The sequence below is a fragment of the Nelumbo lutea genome, chromosome 1, assembly GCF_056320005.1.
Source record: "Nelumbo lutea isolate HS-2025 chromosome 1, American lotus-T2T, whole genome shotgun sequence".
Taxonomy (NCBI): domain Eukaryota; kingdom Viridiplantae; phylum Streptophyta; class Magnoliopsida; order Proteales; family Nelumbonaceae; genus Nelumbo; species Nelumbo lutea.
Window position 1 is genome coordinate 162,925,112 of NC_142684.1, and position 27,253 is coordinate 162,952,364.

The following is a 27,253-nucleotide window of genomic DNA, read 5'->3' on the forward strand; positions in this document are numbered from 1 at the left end:
GACCTGTAGAGCAACGAATAGATGCCTCGGAGTTGAGCTGGCAGAATGATAGAGAGCAACCACCTTGGAATCCACTAGCGCCGAAGTGATCGATCCGCAGAGTGATCAATATGATTATCGATGGATCAATATTTGCAGGTTGCAGCACAGCGGCGGGGAAGAAAGTAGTTTGGAAGCTGGAGCACGAGGACAAGAACCCGCTAAAGCACCCTTGGGTGGAGGAAGTTATATACTTCACTAAGGATGACATTCGCGGGATCCAGTACCCGCATGATGACACCCTTGTTGTTAAAATGGTAATTAATGACTTTGAGGTAAAGCGGATTTTGGTAGACTCAAGCAGCTCCACGGACATTTTATTCTTGGGGTGCTTTCAGAAGATGGAGTTGGATCAAAAGGACCTTAGGCCAACAGACATACTCTTGGTCGGTTTCAGCGGAGATGTGGTGAAGCCCCCTTAGTAAGATCAAAGTGCTGGTGGCAGCAGGAGTAGAGCCTAATACTATCCAATTCGAGAACACCTTCCTTGTGGTCACCACCCCATCCCCCTACAATGCCATCTTAGGTTGGTCCATTCTGCATGCCCTTCGTGCGGTGGTGTCGACCAACTACCTCTCGATGATGTTTTCTACGAGGTACAGAGTAGGGGTAGTACGAGGCGACCGATTGGACTTCCAACGATTTGTAAACAAAGTTTTTGAGCCTTTAGTAGGCAATAAAAGTTGAATGTTACGTAGATGACATGGTCATGAAGACACAATTTTTTTATTCCCTTATTGATGATTTAAATTGTGTTTTTGAAATTTTAAGAAAGTTTAACATGAAGTTCAACTGAACAAGTGTTTCTTCGGAGTCACGTCAAGCAAATTCCTTGGTTACATAGTGAACCAATGTGGCATCGAAACCAACCTGGATAAAACACAAGGTATCTTAAATATGAGATTACCCTAGACAATAAAAGAAGTACAAAGTTTAACTGGCCAAGTTGCCACCCAAAACCGATTTATGTCTAAATCGGCTGGTTGATGTTTACCTTTTTCAAGGCAATAGAAAAGAATGAAGAGTTTGAGTGGTCCGAAGAGTGCTAACTCTCATTTGGCGAGTTCAAAAGATATTTAAGTTCCCCGTTGGTATTGACCCGACTTGAACCTGTAGGCGAACTATGACTCTACCTCTTAGCGAGTGACGAGGTAGTTAGTTCGATACTAATAAGAGAAGCAGATTGGGTCCAAAGGCCCGTCTACTATATTCAGTAAGGTTTTGCAAGAAATTGAGACTAGGTACCCAACATCGAGAAGCTGGCCTTTGCACTAGTCATCACAGCTTGAAAGCTACGCCTTTACTTCTAAGCCCACACCATTGTTGTCCTAATTGATAAACCCTTAAGGCACATCCAGCTATTAAAGCATAGGTCTTGGAAGACTTCGTCGCTAAATGCACGTTCAACACACTAACCCTTGATATGGCTAAGCAGACCAACACGTCGGAGGTGTCAACTAGCGCGGTGACCGTTCTAGCTAGGGAGATCCCAGCTTGCTGGATCCTCCACATTAACAGATCATCTAATCAACGAGGAAGCAGAGTTGGACTCATATTGTGTGAGCCAAGTGAGGTGAAGCTGGAGTATGCTCTTTGGTTTGGATTCGAAGCGTCAAACAATGAAGTAGAGTATGAAGCACTAATAGCTGGGATGACATTGGCGAATGAGGTTGGCGTGAAGAATGTCATGGTATGTAGTGACTTTTAGTTGGCTGTGAATCAGGTGAATGACGAGTATGAGGCTCGAGAACCCACCATAATGGCCTATTTGGCCAAATTGAGGGAACCCCCTACTTGGCTTCCACTCTTTGTTCATCTGACAAGTACCGAGGTCGGAGAATGTTGAGGCTGATGCGCTTTCTAAGCTGGCCAACACGAGTGACATCACCATGAGAATGGTGTATATCAAAGACCTTTTGTGACCTAGCATTGTACGGGTGACAGAAGTGGTCATTCCTATGTTGATTGTAGAACCGAGTGTTAGACAGTTTTGTATGCCCTTAGCTTTAATCCAATTTGATGTACTTTTGACATTTAGTGTAAATAAATAAAGTGCATGTTTGATTCATGTTGTTTGGTATAATTCTGTGTAAGACCCTAAAACTGGACACTTATAGAGACTCGTGTTAGTTTTAAATGTTCACAGCCATTGGATAAGTCTAGGGAGATTTATCCTACCAAGGCTGATACTGGTGTGCCACCAAGTGTTGGGATGGCTTGTCTCGACCACCAAGGTAAGACCCAATGCACATGCAGTTATGGGATTACTTGAATCTTTGAACCAGACCAGATTTCAAGTATTGCCTTGGACCTTGGAGACAGATGGGCAAAACTGGAAAGTTACACCTGACCCTTAGACTCGATTATGACACTTCACTAGTTGTCGGATCGGGCTGTCTTTGATATGTCAATCAGTGAGATCCTTAGCGGGGGTCAAAACCTGGGCATGTTGGGGCAGTCTGAGAATTCATCTGAGTAAGTGATCATAGTGACATGATCAGCCCCTTTGTTGGACAATGGTAATGATCGGGAGTGCACTCTCTCTGATGGAAATCAAACTGCTGGCAGTTGGTTTCAATCGTTGGAATTTTGTTTTGCAAACTGCTGGCAGTTGGTTTCAAACTGCTGTATATGTACGACTTCAAAAAGTTTGCAAATGGTTTTAATTCCCAGGATCCATGTGAGTAGAGAGTGCGGCACTGTTCCTTGCAGCCGAGGGAGAGGTCCTCTCTTGTTGGGCAGTGCTTGATCATTAAGGGCTGAGAGGTTAAGTGTAAGACCATTTAGGATAATACCTGATGGGCTAATCTTGCACCTGCCCACAGTCCCTAGGTTTTTATAAGATGGCTTGGCCCAGGGACCACTTAATGTAAGTGTTGGGCCCATAGAGTCACTGAGCTTTTTAGTGAATTTGGCTGGGCCTTGTAATAAAGGCTGGGCCGAACCCATGTGGCTGGTGTGTAGATCAATGCTTGGGTCCCATGCCATACAAAGAAGCCCAACTGGGCAACAGATTGGAAACTATTTAAACATTGAACACTTAATGGGCCAAAAGCCCATTACAAGCTGGGCTGATATGATCACCCATCTATGGGGTGAATCTGAGATTAATGTTAGTAAAAGGATTGAGCCTTTGACCTTATCCACTTTACGAGACCAAATTCAAATCAGATTTGAATATGGTAACCTCCTGATAAGATCAGGAGAAAACTAACTTAATCTATAGATAGGATTAAGATAATCCCCTATCCAAATACTGATTTGGGTTGGGATAACTCCTAATTAGGAGGTTTTTCTTAATCAAGAAGAAAGGAGGAGAAACCCTAAGAGAAATACATCAGATTTCGAAGTAGGGGTTTTTGAGTAAGAAAGAAAGTATCATGCGAATTGAAATTAGATCTCATACAGACTCTAGAGAGAAGAGAAGCAATTCAGCCATCTTCTTCCCAGGAGTTCTCCTCCAGCTGCCACCATTCCCTCTTGCAAGATTTGATCTTTGCAGCAATAGGAAGTCAAGAAATTAGATATTGACATCAGTCTTGCAAGAAAGACTGAAAAAGATTTGGTGTTTAGAGTTTTCAGAGGGTTCTTGCCAAGGATCCAGTGTGTAGGACACACCCTGCTGGTTCCGTTCCACCCACAGCTGTGTCATCTTTAGCAGGAACGGATCTTGGTGTCTTCTTTGGGCATGAACACCAACTTTGGGAGATACTATTTCTCTGGATTAGGTATAACCCCCCATTTTTCTTTTTATTTCAGATCTGGTTTGATTATGGTTCAAGTAGAATTCTTGAATATTGTATTCTAAATTTAGGGAATATGATTCCTAGTTGGGAGAAGGTAGGAAAATTTTTGAAATTCGCCCACCCATTCTGCAACCATCATGGCATCCATTAGATGGATCCTACCATTCTTTCATCGAGCTGGGTTGACCCGCTTGTTGATTATCTACTCTACGGGACCCTACCTGCAGATCGGAGTGGAGCTCGAATGGTAGAGCATCAGTCAGCTTGCTATATTCTAACAGGTGAGTGGTTGTATAAGAGATACTTCATGCTATTTGCGACCTTCGAAAGCAAGCTAGGTGGTACATGAGATCCACGTAGGTCTCTATGGACGACACCTTGGACTACATTGAAGGCGGATGCACTCGAGCTCATCCAGAAGTGTGATAACTACCAAAGACACACCAACATACTTCACTAGCTCGCAACCGACTTGAAGTATCTGATCAGCCTGTGGCCATTTGTCCAGTGGGGTATAAACATCCTCGGTCCATTACCACCTACAACCAGGCAGAGAAGATTCCTAGTTGTGGTGGTTGACTATTTTACGATGTGGGTGGAGGTTGAGCCATTGGTGACTATCACAACCCAAAATGCACAAAACTTTTTCTAGAAGAACATTGTATGTAGATTCAGACTCCTAAAGGTGCCGATATCCAACAGTGGGAAGTAGTTTGAGGACATCAAGTTCTAGAATTGGTGTGCTGAGATGGGGATCCAACAGAATTTCACATCGTTGGTGCATCCACAAGCAACAATCAGGCTGAGGTGACGAACAAGGCGATTTTTCACGGAGTCAAATCTCGACTTGCACAAGCTAAGGGTTTGTGGGTCGACGAGTTGCCCAGTGTCCTATGGACCTACCGAACCGCCATCGAGACCGTGATAGGAGAGACCCATTCAACTTCACATATGATACGGTTGCCATCACCCCAACTAAGAATGAAGTACCAACCTTGCAGCTAGAGGCGTACGACAAGTTGTGGACCAACCTCGATCTGATTGAAGAAGTACGCGACTTGGCCTATATCCAGACTACAACTTACCAACAACGAGTAGCTCGGTACTACAATGCCCGAGTCAAGCGACACTACTTTTGAGTTGACGACCTTGTATTTTGGAAAGTAATGGCACTTGAGCCCGGTGTAGATAAGTTAGGACCGAACTGGGAGAGTCCCTATAGAGTAAGACGGGTGTTTGGTGAAGGGATGTACGAACTCGAGACATTGGAAGGGAAGCAAGTGCCATGTGCTTGGAACATCGACAATCTAAGGAAGCACTACTTATGAGCTCGGGAGTCAAGCATCCGTGACAAAAAACTTTCTAAGTACAAATGACCACCCGCTTAGGCGAACTGGTCAATTAGCACATTGGCTAAATGATACATCGAAGAGTGGATGATGAGTCACTCTAAGCCTAAGGGACAAGTGCTAAGCTGGTAACAACTTTGGTGCCATGATAAAATGAGATGCAGTCGCTTTCTAAGCATATGGGTAGTACGAGAATATGTTATTTATGCCTTATTGGCATTATAGGCAGATCAGGTTATATACCTTACTATGCCTACTCACATTGGCTCACAGTTATCACGGGTTACCCCATATCATGTCTAGCTATTCTAGATGTTGGGCACCTCAAGAGAACCTACACTTATAATATTTTTTTTATGAAGAAAGTCATTTTACGCGAGGTGATCAAAAGAAGAGTTGTATTTCATTACTTCAAAAGAATTAGTGCCCTTATTTTGCATAGTCACAATTTTATTTGTTTTGTTTCCATGCTTTTTTGTGTTGTGTATTATGCTTCTGATATTTTATATTCTTTTGTTTGACCGTACATTTTTACTTTGCGTTTATTTGTATTTGTATGTTGTGTGTTCATTAATATTTTGTATGTGCATTTCTTTGTTTTTTTTGTGTATTGTTGTTTTCAATGTTGTTTGAATTATTTTAGTATATTAACTTGTATTGTTTCTCCATTTTTATTTTCTACATACATGTTTTATTTTTGCATGTATCTTTATATTTTTGTACTATTTGTTTTGTATGCCTCTGTAATTTTTTATTTTCTTCTTGTCATCTTTTCTTTTTTGTAATTGGTGTGTTGTTCGTTTTTTCTAGTTATTCATGCCTTTGTACAATTGTATTATTATGCTTCTCTAATATTATTGTTGTGCTATTTTTTGTGCTTTTGTCGTTTTATGCATTTTTTTATGCTCTTTAGTAATGCTTCTCTAATATTATTGTTGTCCTATTTTTTGTGCTTTTGTCGTTTTGTGGTTTGTTTTTGTTTTCTTTGTCTATATTTTGTATATTTATGATAGTTGTTTATTTCCTATGTATTATTGTTTCTATATCGCAGTTATTCTTTTTTTCTTGGTGATTATATCCAATAATGGAAAGCAATTTGAGGACATCAAGTTCTAGAGTTGGTATGCTGAGATGGGAATTCAGTAGTTTTTCGTCGGTGGAACATCCACAAGTGCATGTCAGGCCGAAGTGACGAATATGGTGATTTTCTGCGGATTCAAAGCTTCACTTGCATGAGCTAAGGGTTAGTGGGTCGACGAGTTGCCCAGTGTCTCAACATCAAGACCACGATAGGAGAGACCTATTCAACCTGACATACGATATGGAGGTTGTCATCCCAATTAAGATCGAAGTACCGACCTTGCGACTAGAGACGTATGCCGAGGAATCCAATGACAATGAGCTGTTAACCAACATCGACCTGATTGAAGAAGTACGCGACTTGGCCTATATTCGGACTGCAACTTACCAACAACAAGTAGCTCGGTATTACAATGCCCAAGTCAAGTGACACCACTTTCGAGTTGGCAACCTTGTATTTCAGAAAGTAATTGTACTTGAGCCTGGTGTAGGTAAGTTCGGACCTAACTTGGAGGGTCCCTATAGAGTAAGACGGGTGTTTGGTGAAGGGACGTACGAGCTCAAGACATTGGAAGGGAAGCAAGTGCCTTGTGCCTGGATCATCTACAATCTAAGAAATTACTACCTATGAGCTCGGGAGTCAAGCATCTGCCACATAAAAAACTTTCTAAGTACAAAAGACCACTCGCTTAGACGAACTGGTCAAGCAGCACGTCGGCTAAATGATACATCGAAGAGTGGACGACGAGTCACTCTAAGCCTAAGGGACACGGTGTTGAGCTGGTAATGACCTCAGTTCCATGATAAAATAAGACACAATCGCTTTCTAAGAATATGGGCAGTATGAGAATATCTTATTTATGCCTTATTGGCATATAGGCAGTTTGGGTCATATACCTTATTGTGCCCACTCGCATTGTCTCACAGTTACCTCGGGTTACCCCATACCATGTCTAATTGTTCTAGAAGTTGGGTACTTCGGGAGAACCTACACTTAGAATATTTTTTATGAAGAAAGTCATTGTACGCGAGGTGCTACTAACTGCCCTGTTGAGGTGCCCAAGTTGTGTACGAGGTACTCAGACTGATTCCGAGGTGTGCCTCCTTGACTTAGTGGGATCCGCAATTGTTCTCGTGATGCTAAGATGCCATGCAACACTCCTATCGTGCAACATGTTGCTAAAAACACAAATGTAATTGTACAAAAAAATAGTTAATAACATAAACGCACAAACACAAAATTACACAATACACTGAATACAGAAAAAGAAAAGAAAAGAAAAAGAGTGTACACATAAATGACAAATGGCATAGGAAAGTATAAAAGCATGTAAAAGCCACAACATAACATGACACAAAAAAAGATGAACACATATAAGTAATAAAGTATAAATACACAACAGAAGCATGACTAAAGTAAAATGTTAAAACGTAAGAAAACACAAAAAAAAAAAAAGCATACAAATCAAGCAAACAGTAAAACAATTATTGAACCACAAACATAAATAAGAAACACCAAAATACAAGAGGAAAACGCTAAAAATAACAACAAAAAACAAATGAGATGAACTATAAGGTGATCAAACAGGGAACAAAAAACAAAAAACAGGGAACAATAGTGAAGTAAGAACATAACAAAGCATAAAATAAACGTAAGCGTAAAAAAACAAAAAACAAAAACTCAAAATACAATTATAGCAAAGCAAAACAAAGAAAACGAAAGCATAAAACCTCCCTTATAGTTTCATTTTAATAAATACCTCCCTTGAACTTTTATGAAACTCGACAAAAACCTCTCTTCGGTCACCTTTTCACAGAAAAAACATTAGACTAATGCACCAGTTTTTTCCAAGTATCACTTCTACCCTTTTATAAATTATTTTACATATAAAATTACCGAAACAACCCTATTTTAACTTGACAAAAATATTAGAAGACGACCATTAAAGGAGGTATTTGTCAAATTAAAATAAGATTATTTAAGTAATTTTGTATGTAAACTAATTTATAAAAGGGTAGGATTTGCATTTGAAAAAAAAAATGATGCATCAGTCTAATGTTTTTCTCTCACAAAGTAACCAAAAGAAAGTTTTTGTTGAGTTTATCAATAGAAGTGGACACAATTATGGTCAGAATGGCATGGTTGCTAAAATATTTCTTTCGTGGTGCCCAGGCAAAATACGAATTATTTATTTCCATATAAGCTATTCAGATTTAACACCTTTTATGTCTCTGGCCTTTTTTTACCCTCTCTGAACCAGAAAAGGTACGGGTTCTTAAATTTGGCCTTTGCTCCCTGCGCCCGCAGGAGATTACGTTTATACAATTTTTTCTTTTTTTCTCAACCGAAAAGGTGCAAACCCCTTTCAGAAAAAGTGAAAACCGGTAATTGTAACTGAATCGATGCTATCAGTTTTTTGAAAACCAATAATTGGAATTGAATCCAAATCAGTCAGTTAATCAGTTGAATGGTTTGGCTAACCGTTGGTTTGATTTATCGATTTTTCAGTTTTTTATTTTTACAATATATAATATAAAAAATATAAATATATAATAAAAATTATAAATATATATATATATATATAAAATTTATTATTTTTACAATATATAATATAAAAAATATAAATATATAATAAAAATTATAAATATATATATATATATATAAAATAAATATATAATATATTATAAATATATATTTATATATAATACGTATTTATTAATTTATAATATATAAAAATATATAATATATATAATATACATAAATATATATAAAAATATATATGATATACATAAAAATATATTTGTTAATCAGATAAAAGAATGAATAACAATTTAAGATTATTATTAATTAAAAAATAAAAAAATGACAATGATTTTACATCTCAACTAGCTCAGACAATGAATAATTTCTTAATTTGAAGGATAGTTTTAACATTTTCTAAAAATTTTAAATTGCACGTGTCATCACGTGATTAAATAATTTGGCCTTTTGGATACTACAATAACACGTTTGAAAGTTCTAACGAAAGAATATGAAATGTTGAGATTTTTATTTTGGCCTTCGCCTTTGCCTTCGTTTTCTATCCCGCCTCTGTCTTCCACCTCAACTATGAAACGTTGAGGTTTTTGTCTTCGTTCCGTCTTGATGAACCTTAGACTCAGTTTGGAAGGAGCGCAAATGCAAATTTGTAGAGTGCCCTTGTATTTTATATTATTTTGTGTGTATTACTCCTTCCAAACTGAGCCTTAGCTACGAAATGCTATCGCCCAAACGCATAACCTGGGATCTTTCAAAATATTGGAAGGTATTGAGTTGCAAGGGTTTTGACACGTGATAGGAAATTGAAGATTGAAGCTTCGAATAAGAGTGGAATCTAAGAAGCACCAAGATGCAGAGCATGATGGAGAAGAGACGATGAGATTCATCCCAAACTAGAGCACGTAGTATATATACTACTGTACACGGAGTTCTTGCCGGCGCCGATCATGTAGATAGTAATCGGCTGTGTGTTGAAGAATCGCAGAAGATATTGCCCATTTTATCGATGACTGCGAGGGAGATCTCTTACAATCCAAGGTTACAATTGCAGTCTGAGCGAAGAAGAGTGGGTCGAAGAGAAGGGTTTTGTTGCAGGACTTCGCACGGAGCCTATCTTGGAAGATTGCAAAATGAGTTTCTTAGCTTATTTTGCAACAGATTTTTGTGCCACTGCTAACGATTAAGGTGTCACAGAGTGAGATCTTGGTGTTTCCGTGCCTCTACTGTTGGTGCGTTCTCAGAGAGGGAGTAGAGAGACGGAGGAAGATTGGTGTTTCTTCCTGCAACCATGTTAGCTGCCATGCCGGACAAGGGTAGTTTAAGAAAGCATGTTCAGGTGCCTTCTCTACAAACTTTGGGTGAAAAGGTACAATGGCCTTTCTGCAAACAGCCTTTATCTTGTACATTGATTAACTACTCATTAGGCAAGAGAATCGGAGCTGCAGCTCCATAGTTTTAAGTTTCCTTCATTCAGTCAGACTCAAAGATACAGAAAAGAGCCTAAACTCACGGAGAAAAGAAACAAGCGGACTCTGGCACCACAAAAAGTGACCTGCTGCTTTCTGCAAGGGCATTAGATTTTTAATTAGAGAAAAAGAAACAATACGATCTCTGCAGCCAATTTCAGATGCCAACAGTGAGTCCTCATGATATTGATCTTAAGGGCTCCCTCAGCAATGGCCATGAGAGCCGCTTGGCATAGGTCCGGTTCAGGTACAGATCTAGGAAAACAATCTGCCCCCATCTCCCCACATCTCCACCTCGTCGGTTCTGGTACAAAACCAATGGTGAGTCCTTACGACAGAAGCAAAACAGCTGTTGTTGCTGCGCTAGAATATTTTGAGCTATTCGAGTTACCATTTTCTACGAGAAGCAACATGTACAACTTCCGACGGTAGGTGCTTCGTCTTTGCAAAATCATTCTTTTTTTTCTGCTACTCTTCTTTCCGCAAAGAAGGAACAAAATAAGAAGAATCAAGAGAAAAGCAATCAGATACTAGCTTGTCGACGGCACCGCTTAGTCAGGACAAGGAGCCAGCGGTGAGCTGCAGAGCGAAGTGCTAAGGAATGAGTCGGCTTTAAACTTCTGCAAACTCATAGGAATCGAGCCATTGGAATGATTGAACGAGACGTTTAACTGACCGAGATTCGTTAGGCTCAGCTCCGGTATCGGATCAGTCAACTTATTGTTCTGCAGATATAAAGTCGCCAACTTGGTGAGATTGTTGATGGACAGAGAGATCTCATTGTAGAAGTTATTCAAATCAAGGTTCAAGCGGACAAGTTTCTTGAGTCCGAACAAAGACAACGGAATCTCACCAGAGAAAAGGTTCCCATGTAAATAGAGAAGAGTATTACTATAATTTTTTGAGTTCGAGCTCTTGTGATTCCGGGATGGAGATACAAAGAGACAAGAGACAAGGAGAGGGGAGAGAGAGAGTGAAATTAAAAAATAAGGCAAAATAAATCTCCTAAGAAAAAGGGTATTACTATAATTTTTTCAAAATATAACAATTACGTACCATAAGAATACTTTTAGAAAATTGCCAACAAAACAAAGAAAAGGTACACGGGTTAATTTCAATACGAGTATTTTTCTGTCGATGGCCCGCCTGTAAAGTGTAAGCAGGCTTTTCGATCCCTTTCAAAATTTTCCGGCGCCGGAATGGGAATGGAATCCTTCAACGTTCGCCGCCCGAAAGACAAGGTCGTATTCGGGCACCGAAAAATCCAAACTCTCCATCGACCTTGCTACCCTCTTCGCTGCTAAGTTGTAAATTCTGATAAAATGCAAGTGTACGAGGAGCTGGATATTGCCACCAACAAGGTTGATTACTGAAGAGGAGTAGCACATCATCCTGCCGTTGACTTCTCAATATTGAACTTCTGTTGTTTGGCCTCCCTTGCCGTTGAATCGGTCGTGGGTCGTGACCGGCTTCCCATCATCGTGGGTGGCTCCAGTTCATACATCCAGGCGCTTGTGAACGACAATCTTGAGATCCAGTCCAGGTACGACTGCCTCTTCCTCCGGGTGGACCTCTGCTCCACTCGTTTGTACCGAAGTGAGTGGTTGAGGCCGGGTTGGTTGCAGAAGTACAGAATTTCTTTAAACCGGAAGAGTTGGACTATTCTCGGGGACACAGGTGGGCCATCGGATTGTTGGAGCTAATAAAGCATGAAGGAGATCGAGGTCAACACGTGCAAATTATCACATGCGGTGGCAGAAAATCTATCGGCTGAAGGAGCCTTTAATGGAACGCCTCGATGCCACCGAAATATGTTTTTGAAGCACGGAAAGGAATTGAAGCAGAAGAGGTTTGGGAGAGACCATGCTCCCACCGCCTCTGACACTGCGGCAACCATCAAAGCTGCGGTCTGGGGAAGACAGTAGTGGCGAACTGCAACAGTCCTTAAGCTAAATAATAAATGGCTGCCTCGACATTGTTGCCACGTGGATATAGTCTTTTAGGTCAATATGAGGAAGTCAAGGAGTGCACCAAAATTTTACGGCCGTAATTGATCCAGAAGAAGCAGCAGTCGTACCTGAACTGAAACTCAAAGATCGTCATTTACAAGCGCCCAGATGTATGAGTTGGAGCCACACACGATGATGGGAAGCCGATCACGACCCACGAAGGAAGGCCAAACAACAGAAGTCCAACGCTGAGAAGTCAACGGCAGGATGATGTGCTATTCCTCTTCAATAATTAACCTTGTTGGTGACAATATCCAGGTCCTCGTACACTTACATTTTATCAGAATTTACAATCTTAGCAGCGAAGCGGGTAGCAAGGTCGATGGAGAGCTTGGATTTTCGGTGCCCGAAGACGACCTTGTCTTTGGGGCGACGAACGTTGACGGTATCCATTCCCATTCCGGCGCCCGGAAAATTTAGAAAGGGATCGAAAAGCTTGCTTACAGGCAGGCCATTGACATAGAAAAAATTGTATTGAAAAGGAGCGGAGAAGAAACTTATGAAGCCGTACTGCCTGACTTTTCTGGTCAGAAAGGGCGAGCAGAGAAAGAGATACAAGAGGGAAAAGCTACTGTTTTAAAGCTGATATAGAAATAAATAACTTGATATTTCTGCGTGGCACCACGTTAGGCTATCTGCATAGATATTGCATCAAACACGCTTAAGTCTTGCTGATGAAGAGGGCATGACTGCATGAGCCATGAGGCACGGGGAAGGAAGACAAGAGCAAGTGGACATGAGGCATGATGCAGGGAGGAAGAGAGAGTTGGGTAAACTAATAATTTATAGAAATAATCAACAGAAAGTAGTTGGATTCCTTTACTTATATTATTATTATTATTATTATTATCAACATTTTGTCAAAGTTTTGCTTCTAGGAAAGTATTTTCTTCCCCAAGGTAAATCGTTCAATCAATTCAGTTAACTAATGGTATATCTTTATAGAAAAGGTAGGGATGAAAAGGTTTTCTGTGGTACATCATAGGGAAAATTTATTATTAATTTTCTCTCATAAAATTTTATTTATTTTCTAAATGTATTTTCTCAAAATTCTATTTATGTTATGCCACCCTATGTGAATTGTGATAGATATTATCCATAGGAAAGGGTGAAGGGACAATTTGTGGGAAGATATTATTTTCTTCATATTTATACGGTATATGTCCCTCATTTAACAGTCCCATGTAATTAATCCCAGTGGGAGACCAATGCATATTTTATTGGTAATTTTTTTTATCAGTATATAATCATGTGAGGTTAAAGAAATGAAATTTCAAGAAAAAATAATTCTAAGGGTGTGTTTGGTTTATGAACAAGACCAGAATCGGAATCGGAATCACCTATTCCTGGCATCTGTTTGGTTGGATTCTGATTGTTGTTGTTTGGTTCAATTAGAAGTTGGAATTGGAATCAACCAAAATTTTCAATTCTACCCCTATTTGATTCAATTAGAAGCTGGAATTGGAATCACGTATTCCTGACATCTCTGTCTTTTAAAAACCTTTGAAAATGATATTGCTAATTATTTTTCTTCTTCCCTGACTATTTTTTCCATGTCCCTCTTCGATTTTTTCACTAGTAACAATATTCTCTACTTCTTTCCCCCCTGTAATGACCCCTGATTCATTCTCTCTTGTCTCTTGAAAACTCTTCCCACTCTTCTAAATTAGCTATTAAACCTTTGAGATTATTAGGTTAACCTGAGCAATAGGATGATGTGTGGCTCATTGTGACACTAGCAAGTGCACTAGCCGTTCAAGTAATAAAGTAGTGAGTGAAGTATCGTTCCCACGAGGATTTAGGAAACAATTACCAATACTAAATTGAACATTTCTTATCTGATCAACAAATAAATCAAAACTCTAATGAAAGCTAAGAAATCCTAAATTAAAATCTATCTAAATCATTGGTCCAATTGCCTTCAATTCAAGTTAGAAGAGTAAGCAGTAAATGTCAATCTCAGAATTCAGCAATCTATCAATTTGGATCATTCGAATGAATCATGATTGAGCCTTGGTTTGGTGAAACCCCAAGGTCATGAACAGCCTCTCTCAAGTGCATGTTCATCCTATGCATGAGTGACGGTTCTTCTATCTCTAGCAAGAATCTAATCCCCATGCATGCATTTCTTCAAACACTTCTAAGGCATCAATTCAAATCTGAATTGATCACCAACTGAATTGTGCAAGTTATCTCTAACCTTGCACTCAATTCAGTTCTTGAATAGTAGATCTGAATTCCTAGAGTCTCTCTCAAGCACTCTAGGAATTCCAAGCTGTAGATTAATTCGCCCAATCTGAAAATTGCAGATCTGAATTCTCTTTCAAGCAATTCAGATCTTGCAATCTCAGATCTGAGAATTAAGATCTGAGTTTTGAAGGTTAGTTGGCCGAATTAATCTACAATCACACCCTTATTCAAGAAACTTCAAATACAATGCATGACCATTTGAATGAATCAAAAAGAATTAGATTGCTGAACTGAAATTTTACAAGCTGAAATACATCAAGGAAGAATGGAAACAAGGAGAAAGAAGAAAGAACATATAACTAAGAAACTGAATTCAAATCAAAAGAGAATGAAACTACAAATGATTTATTACAGAAGATCTTTGAATCACAAACTCTCAATTCGAACTCACCTTCTTCTTCTAGCTTGCTTGTCTTGAACTTCCTTCAGCCCTTCTTCTTCTTCTTCCTTGCGCCTAGCCTTCTTCTCTTCTCTTCTCTCAAGGTGGCCGAACCTCTAAGAGTGGGAGAGCCTTCATCTCAAGCAATTGAACAACTTTCTCCCCTCCTAGAGGCCTCCTTATATAGTTTTTCAAGGGGGCTCTTGCCCCTTCTTGAAGCCTCTAGAATGGGGTGTATTACACCCCTCATGAACCTTCTAGAGTGCTCCCTCCTCTTCAAGAAACTCCTAGAAGTTGCCGCCCCTAGCTCCCTTTGGGCTGCTATTTGGGCTACAACTTAGCTTGCTTTTGAGCTCATGTGGGCTACACTCTAGGCTGTTATTTGGGCTAAAAATGGGCCTTCCTTGCTGGGCCGAATTCTCCTCATAGCTAGGCTTTATTTTCTTGGGTTTTCTCAAGGAATTCACTTGCTCTTTTTGGGCCGAAGTGCTCTCTCTTGCTTCCATGACCGGGCTGGACTGAAATTGGTCTTTTTGAACCTTCTTTTCTTGCCTTTTTCCTTCCTTTTCTTGGATTGATTATCCCTGAACTTATTCTTAGCATTAAGCTAAATTAAGGCAAAAATTAATAAAACCGGCATAAAAATCCATGCTAAAGTCCTCAAAAATTATAGATAAATTGTAAGTTCATCATAGGACTTGCCTCTATATTGGTTTTTGCCTCAATTAGTTTACTTTAGTTTGCTATTAGTTGATCTAGTAGCACCTTTTCCGCTCCAAGATGATGTTAATCTGCCAGTTAACCTTATATTGGTGATGACATCTTACTGGTAAAATTTGCATCTTCTAGATTGGATTTCAAAATTTTACACCCATTAAAATACTTACCATTAACTCCCACTTGCACATCAAAAGATCAAATAAGAAATAAATACACAAATGAAAAAAAATCATAAGAAATAAATCATCTCCTAAACAATGTAAAATGTCTAGTCAGGAAAAAAACATAAAATGCCCTAATTAGAAAAGAGCATTGGTTATCCGAGGTTTTGGAAGAAATGGACTGGATACAGATACAAACCTAATCTTCAACATTTTCTTGCACGAAGTGGCCACTCTTTGACTCGAACCCACATCCACACACTTATCAGCCTGAGATTTTACCAATGCACCAAGCAATGGCCCCTAAGTTGCCTCAATCAAACACCAACTTATAAAACATAAGCATGAGAGAAATAACATAAACAATTTCCATGACTATTTTGAAATATGTATGCAAGAAGTATCTTTAGACATTACCCGATCTAAGAAATAATTGGCAACATCAGGAAGAAAATGCAATTCATCTCTTCTCTTATATGTGTCTTGAAGAGCATGATTCTTCTAAATTTCATCTACAACAGGGGCATACTCATGGGTTGCAGCAGGAAAGAAAGCATCCAAATCTCTCACAGCCATAATTTCTAGTAGCCAGTCAAAGAAATGCTTCAATCTTTGGTTAATTGAATAGATGCATTGCTTACTTTCTTTGGCTCCACATTCTCCTGAATTCATTCAAATATCCATCACTACATTAATCTATGCCTTCCACTCTCTATATTTTATATTGAAGTTCAAGAAGTCATTCATACCAACATCTTTAACTTCTTTGTAAAGGTCTACACAAGGGAGGCAGGGTGTTGAAGTGCAAAAGAAAATCAAATGTATTTATAATATGAAATTGTAAAACAAAATCAACTTTAAACATTAGACAATCATGTACCATTTAAACCTATGATACCAAGATACGTGTACAAGGATTACATTTTATGTTGGATACCTCAATTTTTAGTGTAAACACCTTGTCTAGTAATGTCCTTGTTGTGTCCAGGTAACATTGGTTTAAATCCCTATAGTTGGAAATATTGAGTTTAGTATGGTTTAAATCCCATGTAATCATGTGGACAAGGATAAAAATTGCTATAGAATAGTCTCTTAAGTTGTCTTAGGTGGTCCCTTGGTGATTACTACATTTGGCGGCAGAAATTTGTATTTTTAGATGGATGAATTTAAAAACTAGAAAGGATAGGGTAGAAACAAAATTATTCAAAGGAACCTAGGAGCATTTCCAATTTGGCTATGTGCACAGAAGACCATTTACAGAACCCCTAAAAAGAAAGATCTGTTGCAAGTTGAAGGGCTAGAAGGGCTAGGGGTAGACCAAACAAGACATGGGTTGAACTGTTGAAGTAGTAAGAAATGAATTAAGCGCTTAATTTAATAGGATGACAAAACAGGATTTGTGTAGCCAACCCTATGTGGTTGGGATAAGGCTTATGTGATGGATGATGATGATGATACAAGCATTCTATTAGATGGTTTAAAACATATGATGAAGTTAATTGTTTTAGTAGGCCTTCTAGATGGATTCCAGTTCTCCCAGAATTTTGTATGGAGCTGTGAAACTAATAAATGTAGGATATCGAGGTAAAATGATGAACTAGTATTTCCTCTTCTCTACGTTTCGGGTCTTTTTGTTCTTTTTTTGATAAGAAAGCTTCAAGTCATTTCTCTCAATGTTCCATGTGTACAATAAACCTGTTTGTAAGTTTCAGTATAGTATTGATTCCATTCTTATGCAATATGCATCTCTTTGTTGAATGAAAAATATTTACAGTTTGTTCCCTTTGTTTTTCTTTTTTTCTTTTTTTTTTGTTTCCTTGGGACTTATGGAAACAATTGCATGTACCATAATTTGGCATTTAAACATGTCAACTCAGGACAAAATCATAACTTCATTGGATTCATAAGAGACGGAAAAAAAAATCAGTCATTGGTTCCCACAAGTCCAGTATAGGTCAACTTGAGATTACCTACCAACATTGGGGTGGTCCATGCAACATCACAATGGAAGACTGAAAAGAATTAGCACTAGTGGTATAGATATTTCAGCTCGACTAAGGGATAGCACTAAATTAGTCAATAAAATAGAGAATGTAAACACCATAAGGGAAAAACAAAACAAATGAATATTCTATTGAAACCTGGGCCAGAATCTTCAGCATCTGATGCAATATCCTTTTTTTTCAACAAAACCTCCTTTTCAAAACGTCATGGTCTAGTCTGGTCTGCAATAGAAAGACATGGGAGGAATGAAAAAGTGTGTGAGAGAGAAAAGGAGAAGAGAGAGAAAAATCAATAGTGACTTACCTTGCTGCCGCAAGAGCTTCCAAATCCATTCTTTAAACTTTAGTTGCAAGTAGAGAAACGAAAGATGAAGGAGAGAGGGTTAGAAAGTTGGAATTGGTGAGTGAAAAGGGGTTGAGGGCTTTTATGTAATTTTGTTTTTTTGTTATTTTAAGAAACGAGAATGGGATTCTGATTCCTGGGGGGGTGGGTCGGGAATGGACATTCCCTCAAATGGAGGATTGTCATTCCGCTCGGAATGGGAATCGGATTCCGATTCCACTCAACCAAATGCTTAGAATCAGAATGATCCCGATTCCGATGTCGGACCCCTATTCTTGCAAACCAAACAGGCCCTAACTTCTGGTTTATAATTGCGAAGTCATCAAGATGTGAACCCTAATTTTCATTGACAAATGAATTCATGCATGCATTAAATGTTTGTGTCCATGTATTTCTTAATATTAGAGGCCAAGAAATTTGACAATTGTTAAATGAGTTTGGAGTTCAAAAGGAGTCTTGATTCTTTTTTCCATATCCTCTATTAATGAAAAAAGTTGGTGCAAAATTGCCTTAACATGCTTGAGAATACACCCTACTTTTATTGCTAGATTTTGTACTAAGATCACGATTTGGGAGGGTTTATGCTTTGTTAAATTACTTACCAATTGGTTGGGTGATAAGCCTTCCTTGCTGGTTGTGGCTACAACTGTTCATGGCCAGGTCAGATCGGGTTTAGGCCGGGCTTTGTCTATGTATTAATAGAATATTTTTAGGTTCGAGCTTAAGCCCAGACTAACATTTGAAAATAGATTTTTTTTATTTTTCTGTTCAATAAAAAAGTATTTTATTTATATTAAAAACCCTTAAAACTCAAAAATAATAAAAGATCTCACTATTACTTGAGAAAAGAGAAGATGAACAAAGAAAAAATCTTGTATGTATATTTTATTAAATAAAATATGTTTTTATTATTTAATATATATGATCAAGTCAGTCTCAGGCTTAAGTTGAACTTTTTCGAGAAAGCTCAAAAAAAGGTTAGGGCCAGTGTTTTAGGCTCAAGCCCAAGACCGTAGGCTTAAAATTTTGTCCAAGCCTAACTTAGAACGGGTTGAGCCAGGCTATCCTATCGGACTACCCGACTCATGAATAAGTCTAGTTGTGGTAGAAGTTTGGGATCGAATCCCCGCACACACTAGGGTTGGGATGCTAAAGGCTTGTAACAATTTCCTTATCTTTCTCTTCTATTCCTTGCTCATTTTTTTAAACCAGACACAACCTAAAAGTAGCTCCAACAAAAAGCCCTTTTTTGGTTGAAATATATTAAATTTGGGTTTTCTAAGTTTTTCACCAAACACAACTTATAAAATATGTAGATGAGGCCCACCTTACAAAGCCAAAAGCCGCCATGGGAAAAATTGACCAAGACACCAGTGTTTTATATGAAACACCAGTTGAATCACATTTCATTGGGGTCTACGTAGTCACAAGAAATTTAATGTTACTACTGAAAAATCCATCTATAGAGGTGATCATAACTGCCTCTAAAAGCTTAAAAAATGCCTCTAAAGGAAATAGGAAACGGCCAAGCAAGTGCCTTTAAAAGCCTTGTCGCTAAATCTTTTAGAGGCGCTTGGTTGCGCATTAGAGGCAGATTATAAAACCACCTCTAAATTAGACTTTTAGAGGCACATACAACTGCTTCTATTGCACCGACGCTAAAAGTCTTGTATAGAGGCAATTAAAAGTGCCTCTAAAAGTTCAATTTAAAGGCACATTTGAATGCCTCTAAATGATTTTGCGGCACTTATGAAGCAACTCCTTACAAGCAATGCTTTAGGGAAACCAATGATTGTTCATCTTTAGCTTCTATACCATGAAAAACCAATTTCTTTTGAAGCTATTCTAATGCAAGGATTCCTGATGTCTCGATGTTCATCAAGTTTGTCACCAGAAGCCCAACAAAGAACAAACCAGTCAGTGAGAAAAGCTAGCTTTCCAGTTGTTTCCCCAAAGCAGCTATTAGATGTCCTTCTCGGTCCCATTAATGCACTAAGTGTTGAATCAAGAGCAACAACTGCTTGCTGCTACCTATTAAGCCTGATGTGTGCACCTTCTAGCAGTGTATTGATCCTTTAACAATCAAAATTTAATAAACCAATCATAAAAAATGAGGCATTTCTTATCAGTAATAAAAGGTGTAAATAAGAGTAGACTCCCAACAGCAAGAACTTTCATATAAAATTAAGACTAGGGTAATGCATGCATTATTGCACATGGTACAACACTTAAAATATAAATTAACAATATAGAGAATATAATAAATGATGGCAATAATAATAACTAACCTTTCCCTATTGTATTGATTAATCATTTTGTCCTAATAACCATGGTTTGATTATTGGGTCTACATAGATATTAAGGCTTTCTAGATCTGCAATTTCTCATAACCATTGTCAGAGCATCCTAATAACCATCATCAGAGCATCAATTCATTCCTTAGCCAAGGGTTTTTGGGGCGGAACTGGAGCAAACCCCAATCCTTTTCAAAGTCCCAGTACAATTGGTTTACAGTTGCAGAACTTGACATCACCAAAACTAGACAGAGATATCCAATGGTCCCTTCTTTCTCATATGCCACTTTGGCATCCGCTGCCAGCATGGCTGGCACATATTTGCCTAGACTGATAAGGTGGCTTATCTGTCCATCAAAATATCTCCTAGCACACTGCATTCCCGAGGAAAAGCAAATTAAAATTATGTCCCAATTAGAATTGATTTAACCAATGGAATTCAAACATTAGAAGCAACAACAGTCAGAAGATTGGAAATAATAACTTAATTAAGGCAGAGTTGTTAGCAATAAATGAACCTGCATGGCTCTCCAGTAGTAAGGCAGGAAGGAAACAACATAAGCCATATCTTTATAATGTTTGGTCCTCATGCAAAATCCATAGTCCTTAGTTTTATAGCTTCTAGTTATGTAGTTACATGCAACATACTCCAAGTTCCTGAGCAGTGGCACCTGTTTCAATAATGGATGCTAATTTGTTTTAATAATTGGCTTTGCTTGGCTGGTTATGGTTTGGGTAATAACTAAAGATCATTAAGCCTCTTTACCAAAAATTAAATTAAAAAAAAAAACAAGAATCACTAGACCTATATACCTTACTACAAAGTTGATCAGCCGTGAAGAAGTCCAACATGACATCACATGAAGTGTAACAAAAATTTAGAAAAAAAATTAATTTAACCAGAAAATGAAATTTCAATTCAATTTATCTATTCATTTTCTTCTATGACCCTAATCCTCTTGAAGATGATCATACTTTGTAAAGAGGTGATGGAATGATATTCCTTATCACCCGAAGTAAACGAAAACAGCTTGATCGATAGAAGATGTTGAAAGGACAGACTATCAATATAAAAAAAAATCAGTAAAAATAAAAAAGTTTAGAATTTTAATATTCTTTAAGTTTATGTAAACATGTGCCATTGTGGACCATAAATAAACCAACAGAAAAGGAATTGTCTTTCTCTTTTGTATCATGTAAAAAGAAGAAGAAGAAGAAGAAGAAGAAGAAGAAGAATTACCAATAACAAAAAGATAGGTATTGCTTGAACTCGGGTCGATGAATTATGAATACCCTTTTGCAATAAGGAACAAGTGAACAAACATAATCCCCACTACTGCAGTCATTGATGTGGTGCAGATCAAGAATACATCTCTGTATATTAGCTCTTTTGTGGAGGCCAATTCAAATACGAAGTTGCAGTTTATATGGGTCTTCCTCCACATGAAAATATTACAACCATACAAAAAGAAGTGCAGAAATAGTAGACTAAAAAAGCTGCAAATAGGGAGTCCAAAAGTGTAACAGATGACACATTAGTAATGTATTATTAGTTGCAATAATGTTCATTTGAAAAAAAAAATAGTGAATTAATTGCAGTGAAGGAAACTCACGTAAGCACAGGATAAATAGTTTCCATGTATATTATATCATATTCCTGGTGTACATCTTGGTGATATGAGCCATTATGAAATATCGAACAAAGAAGGCTATAAAACATCCAATAAAGAGGCTTGAATGGGAAATGTAAAAAAATGAGAGTTAGAACTATTGCCTTGGAAATCTTTGAGCTTGTTTCACTTTTCTTTTCTTCTTTTTTTTTTTTAACTTTTGTTGTTTATCAATTATTTATTTTTGTTTTCTAGACTAATTCATTATTCATTCACTAGAGACACACCATTAGGTAGGGGTAAGTAAATGGGTAAGTTCTATGGGTTGACCTTGGAACCAAACATATGAATATTCCATAGCTGAACCCATGTACAACTGGGTACCACAGAGCTATGCCTAGGCAGTTAAGATGAACATCAGAGTATCGAACATATGAATATTTCGTAGCTGTTCAGAAGACAGCTCAAATCAAGAGTGTAAAGAGTTACAATAAACATGGAAACCATAGATTTACCTTCTACTGGACTTGAAGCAGGATTTGTTACTTGCCCATTCTGTGCTCCCTCTTCTGAGAGAGGAGATCCAGAATGATTACCATTTACCAACTTTGATGAGCTTCCAATATACTTATCTTGCTATTCAGGAACATCTAGACATGGAATTGTTGGTAAAAAACACAACTCTTCCACTAAGATATCAAAACAACTGAAAGCAAAATCCTTCTCCACAGTCATAATATCAACATCCTCATCTCCATTAATATTTGATTCCTTCACCTGTGGACAAGAGCTCTAAAAATAAGAAAATCTAAAAGTTAAAGATCAAACAAAAATATGTGGTCTAATAAGCTAGCTTTCTTTTTCTCACCTTCTTAGTTTCAGGCGTCAAATCAAATTCATCTTCTCTTTCTACATACTCTTCATTTTTCTCAAGTTCTTTGAAATCTGGAGCAAACACACTCCAGTTCTCATTATAATCTTTAGCCCATATATAAATCACTCCACTAAAGGAAACTGGCACTACAATAGGATGCACTTGGTGCCATCCAAGATCTGTCAATGCTTCTTTGGGACCACCAAAGGATCTTTACTAGATGCCATCATGCCCTGTCCCATATGTAGATTTTGTGTTCTCCTTTGCTAGCAAAAGCACCAACCACCCACTCACCATTACCAATGAAACAAGGTGCTTTCCAATGGATCCTAGTGACAGAATCCTAAAACTCACGGAAAAATACCAAGCACTTAAGCTCAAATGCCTTCAGCTTATCAACACCCTGTAGCTCATCCATGGTACTGTTAGCTCACTTAGAGCCCTTGCCCCATCTTCTACAACTAACCTTTCCCTACTGCTTTGATTAATCATTCATCCTCATAACCATGGTCTGATTATTGACTCTACATAGATATTAAGGCTTTCTAGATCTGCAATTCCTCATACAAATCTGATTCTCAATCAAATTGGATTCCTTATTTACATTTTTTTTTACCAAGAGAAAATCTCACTCCCGATATCCATAGAAAATCTCATAGATCCAAACATTACCATGATGCTGAGATGAACGGCAAAGATCTGACAAGGCATATCTAGAACTGAGAGGAGCAGCAAAGATCTCCCATGTTCAATAGCAGAAGCAGCTTCACTGTAAAGATCTGGCTAGGCAACAAAACACCTAATCTTTCGAGAACAAAGACAAAATTTGAACTCTATGGCTTTTAATGCAATTGCTCTGCCTTCAAATCTTCAAATTGAACTCCTCTATGCCTTTCAATCTATGACCTAACAAAGCATTCCCTTTTTTTATACACAAATACACAACTTAAAATCAAATGTAAACAATCCATTAACTGATCACCTCCATACGATGGATTGCTTTAATGGTCAGAACTTAAAAACAAATTTAGTATTCTTTTAGCAAATTAAAGAAGATGCTAAACAAACTCAACCTTAGGCAAAAGCAAGGTTTCTACATTGCCCAAACCCTGAATATTAAGGCACTATAGTTTCTACAAAAATAATCTACAAAAGCAACAAAAAGCAAGGGGAAAGTCCAAAGAAAATTCGGTGAAGAAAATGTTAATTAAGGTGGAAAACTAGGAATGGTGTGGTCTTTAATGCAATCATAGCTAGAGGAAATAGTGTTGCATCCATAAATTTTCATGAAATATAAAATCTTTTCAGTATACAGGGTAATGACAATATGTAGAATCAAATTTAGGTCAGTCTAAAATGTTAAACCAAAATTTGACCCAAAGGTCCAAAATTAGGTCAGATTAACCAATGGAAACTTGGCAAGGCCAAGAATGGATTGCATAAAGAATCACTAACACAAATCTTAATCCACATGTGCAAACTAGATGGAACTAACCATCCTGTAAAAAATGTTATACATAAAAAAATTGTAAAAAAATGCATATAAGAATAACAACTAAAAGATTCCTATTTACAACCAATAGGATTAAGATTTAGGATAGGGATATAGAAGTTAGAGTTTTATTTGAAACAATTAAATTATTTGTAAAACTGAACCTAATAAACCTAATTAGTAAATCATATCAAAGTTATAAAAAGATCAAGAATGACAGTAAAGGATAAAAAGTAACAATTTTCAAACGTTCCAAATCATCTCTCAACTTCATATCAAATGCATTTGACACTACCTGAGAATACCTCCCATCTTATCCTTCATTCTATTCAAAAACTAGTATGGGATTTTGCAACATGTTCATGAGATTCTCCAACTCTGCTGCGGACAGTTCACCAGCCCTCTTAATCATGTCCGCATCGGCCTTCTTTTAGACAATATTAGCGAATTACCTCCCAATTCCTTTGGTTGTGGAAAGGGCGAACATAATTTTCTACTTTCCGTCCACATTGGTGTTGGAAATCTTGTTTGCAACCATATCAATGCCTGAGAGTCTTCTCCAACTGTACATATATGACAACTACTATGCGGCGCCCAAGCTATTGCGTTAACACTAGCCTGGTGCCTCTGCAACTCCACCACCAGCAGTTTTAGAAACCGGATGTCCAAAACCACCACCTTAGCACAGTCCATGATTATGGTTGCCATGTACCTTGGGTCCTGCTTGTTCCACCCCAACCACACAAGCGGCGTGTCGGGCTCGAAGCTTTCATAGATGATAGTCGAGTGCTCCTTGTCGTGTAAAATGAAAAGCCTGATGGATCCATCTGCGCAAACCAAAGCAAAAACTTTGATGCCTCCCCAGGCAATATCGTAGACCTCCTTATCGTGCGTGATTAACTGGGTATTTAGGGTTTCCTTCTTGATATCCCAAATAGTGCAAGTGGTGTCAATGCTCGAAATCCCAATTCGCTTTGGCTTGGCTTCATTCCAGTCGAAGGAGGTGAGGGGGCGGCAGAACTGGCTGTTTTTGTTGTTGTTGAGGAGGCTCTTGAGCTTGACTTGGTCTTCAAAAATGCGCCATACACGGAGAAAGTCACTAGAGGTGGCAAGGAAATCGGGCTTCTGGCACTCCTTTGTCAAGGATGAAAATGGTCTTGGTGGATGGGTAAGGGTGTTCGAAGGAGAGAGTTGGGTCTGAGCAAATTTCATTGGTGGAATCGTCGAGTTGGACGATTTCAACCCGATTTTGACATTGTGCAAGGAGGCTGGTGCTAAAGAAAATGGGGAACTAGAGAGGAGATGAAGGAATAAGCAAAGAAGAAATGGAGAAGAAAAGGAAGAGAATGATGAAATAGCGAACTAGGTTTGCTTTCAAAGAAAGTGAGTCGTATCGTAAGTCGAGAATAGACTTTATGAACACAAATGTTTTGGGCACGAAACTCAAACTACAAGTAAATTCCAGTGCCTCTATACTAATGAAATAACTCTGCCTTTTTTAATATGGTACAGAGGCAGTTTTTTTTACCGCCTCCGGTTAAGTGCCTCTAAATCCAAGTATTCCAGTAGTGTGTTTAGAATGCCCTCTCAAACGGGCACTAACAACAATAAAAAAAGAATGATTTTAATTTTCAAGAACTAGACTATGGCGTTCCAAGATGGCCCCCACAAGGGAAGACAAGAAGCTATATATGTTTGGTGAAAATCTGTTTAGTGTGTGCCAATGAATTCCATGAGCACGGGGATTATTTATTTTTGGGTAAGGGAAGGACCAGGGGGCGGCCTAGCCCTTTTATAAGGAGCTCTGCTCTGGCCTATGTTTACACGACATGTGTTGTTACTTAGCTAGTCACCCCACTAGATGATGATAATTAAGTATACGTGTTACCACTTACCACCCATCTAGCTATGTGCGTTAATGGGGTTTTAACTGTTGACCAGTCCCTAAATTATTTTCATTTAAAAACGTTTTGTGTGCTAGTACATTCCTCCACCGGTCCACAATTAAAAAACCGTATGAACAAGGCAACAAACTGCGGCCAAGGCGGGCGACAATTGTCTTTTTCGTTTTTTCCTTTTCCACCGAAGATCGATCGGCGTGCGAGAGTGCAGAGACAAAGGCAGCAAAAGCTTTAATTAACGTACATCCCCCGGCCCCCGGCCCTTGAAGCTGTGTACCTTCCTTCTCCGTCCACTTACAAGTTTTAGATAGAAGAGCCCCACTGCGTAGTGCGTACCACCGAGGAATCAAATAAATCTATAACATCTGCGTGGACGTAGACAAATAAGTTTACGACTTTATTATTTATGTTTGCTTTCGTTGAGACTTGAGACATCAACAACCCCATCCGGAATTAATGGAGATATATAGGCCAATGTTCCCTTAAACCTATTTAATTATTCGTGCATATGAATCCATACATGTTTTACAAAGCAGATGCAGATGGAAGGACAAAATATTACAGCAAATCTAGATTCCTCTCTCACTCACACGTGTACTTATTAAAACTTTTATTTTATTTTTTCAAAGGGCGAGTCATCACTCATCAGCATGGTTGAAATGAACATATATGATATGTTTGGCTCTGGATAGAAATTTATGAGAGAACTAAAGAAAGCTTAATTAAATTCTTTAATTTGCTTTTCATTTATCTCTTTTTCTTTTAAATCCAACACAGCCTTGTTTGTATGGAAAGATAGTATGTTGTGACAGACCTCAACTGTAAAATACAATTACTTGAATACCTCAAATTATTAGGAATTTGACTTTCCGTCCATTTAATCAATTAGAGGCTCAGTTTGAAAGGAGTACAAATACAAAATATAAGATTTTACGCTTACATTATCTGTATTTGTACTCCTTCTAAATGGAGCCTTAACGGCCAAACAATTAAACAAG

The 27,253-nt window shown here is 38.2% G+C and overlaps 1 pseudogene across 1 annotated transcript; it reads left to right on the forward strand.

The window, feature by feature from the left end:
* Window positions 1-1,462: 1,462 nt before the first annotated feature.
* LOC148878830 (adenylate isopentenyltransferase 5, chloroplastic-like) lies at window positions 1,463-12,933 on the forward strand (annotated as a pseudogene). The gene is made up of 2 exons (XR_016108053.1): window positions 1,463-1,729; window positions 11,374-12,933. The product of XR_016108053.1 is annotated as an adenylate isopentenyltransferase 5, chloroplastic-like (transcript).
* Window positions 12,934-27,253: the final 14,320 nt, after the last annotated feature.